This window comes from Hyaena hyaena, unplaced genomic scaffold (genome assembly GCF_003009895.1).
Source record: "Hyaena hyaena isolate Hyena2069 unplaced genomic scaffold, ASM300989v1 scaffold_2272, whole genome shotgun sequence".
In the NCBI taxonomy this organism is placed as follows: domain Eukaryota; kingdom Metazoa; phylum Chordata; class Mammalia; order Carnivora; family Hyaenidae; genus Hyaena; species Hyaena hyaena.
Genome location: NW_024082906.1, coordinates 1 through 1,753, shown reverse-complemented (window position 1 = coordinate 1,753; position 1,753 = coordinate 1).

The window sequence follows — 1,753 nt, the reverse complement described above, 5'->3', positions numbered from 1 at the left end:
AAGACTGGCCTTGAACTTAACTTTATTGGTTATATTTCATCAATATAATGCTAATATATAATTTCTGTTTAAGGTTTTCTGTATCAGCTGAGTTTTCTGTACTGACTAAACCTTGTTTGATTTTCTAACATATCAATTTTTCTTATTTCTTTTGCTTCTACATCTTTAATTTTCTTAATCTTTATTTTATTGAGCTCTACTTAGATCTTAACCTTTTCTTTCCCTTAGCTTTCTGCTTCTGTTTCATAGAGATCATTTCCTTTCATATCCTATAGAAAATATCACACCTATTTTTTTTTTATTTGTATTTATTTCTAGGAGAGAGAGAGAGAGACAGCGTGAGCAGGGGAGGGTCAGAGAGAGAGGGAGTCACAGACTGAAACAGGCTCCAGGCTCTGAGCTGGCAGTCAGCACAGAGCCCGACGCGGGGCTCGAACCCACGAACCGCGAGATCATGACCTAAGTGAAAGTCGGACGCTTAACCGACTAAGCCACCCAGGAGCCCCATCACACCTATTTTTTAAATGCTCTCTTAGTTCATATAGTAAGTAGTTTTCAGATGTCTGCACTTCATTTTTGCTTTCGGATGACGTTCTTTCTCCCTTCATCGGCAGTAAATTTTTTCGTAAGTTCTACACTGGGGTGTTTTTCGGATTTACCTGCTAAGTCCACTCTTCAACTTCCTTCACCGTGTGTGCGCTCATCGTGTGCCCTGTGAAGCTAATATGTATGGACAACATCAATAGGGTGGAGGATCTTCTGGCTTCCAGTTGAGTTTAGCCAATGGAAGCAGCTGTAGGAGATGGGAAGACAGGAGCAAGTAAGACCAGAAGACTGATTTCCCTGCCTTCATTCCTTCCGGGCTGTGTAGACTCAGCACAGGATCTGCGAGGGACTCTCTCAGGTGTTCTCTGAACTTGCTCCTTAAGACTTGGGGTAGAAATGGCCCCGCGTGCTTCTGGTACCCTGGGAATCTGCTCTGTCCATCCTTGGGTTCCCTAAACACTGCCCACACCTTAGCAAAACATCCTTTTTATTTAACTCTTCTACTCAGTTTTTGTTTGCTTTGTTTTGTTTTCTGACTCTTAATTTATAAAGGTTTCACTTTGTAGTTTTTATTTTGCTATTATTTTTCTTCATTCTTTATAGGGAGGTGATCTATCTAGAGCAACCAAAGGGTATGTGGAGTTTCCTTGGCATTGTCATAACACATGTTAGTCAGTTACGGTTTTCATAGTTATAGCTTGAATTTCCTGCTTTCACATGGTATGGTTCTGTTAGAATCAAACAGAAATTTCTCCTATCTCATTGTCTATCTCTCCAATATTCTGCTCTGCAATATTAGCTACAGTTGTGACACACATATTTAGCTAGCCAAGTGGCTTTTATTGTAGCAGGGAAATAGAATGCCACTTTCTGGCATACACGAATTTAGAAAAGACATACATATATATTTGAAGTGATACTTCCTCTGACTAAGAGGTTAAAACAAGGAGAGGGACTCTGCTAGAAAAGCTGGACTCTAGAGAGAGAGGGCAAGATGGCGGAGAAGTAAGGAGCTCCGTACTTGCACTCGCGCCCATACATCACACAGAAAAGATCTGAAGCCATTGGAAACCTTACAAAACCTGAGAGATTGGGAGAAAAAAGATGCAGAATCCACTGAGAGAGCCTTCTAACGTGAGTGCGAACCGGGGAAGATAAAATCAGGCCGGGATCGGAGACTCCAGGGTGGGAGGCGATCCCCCTCTAC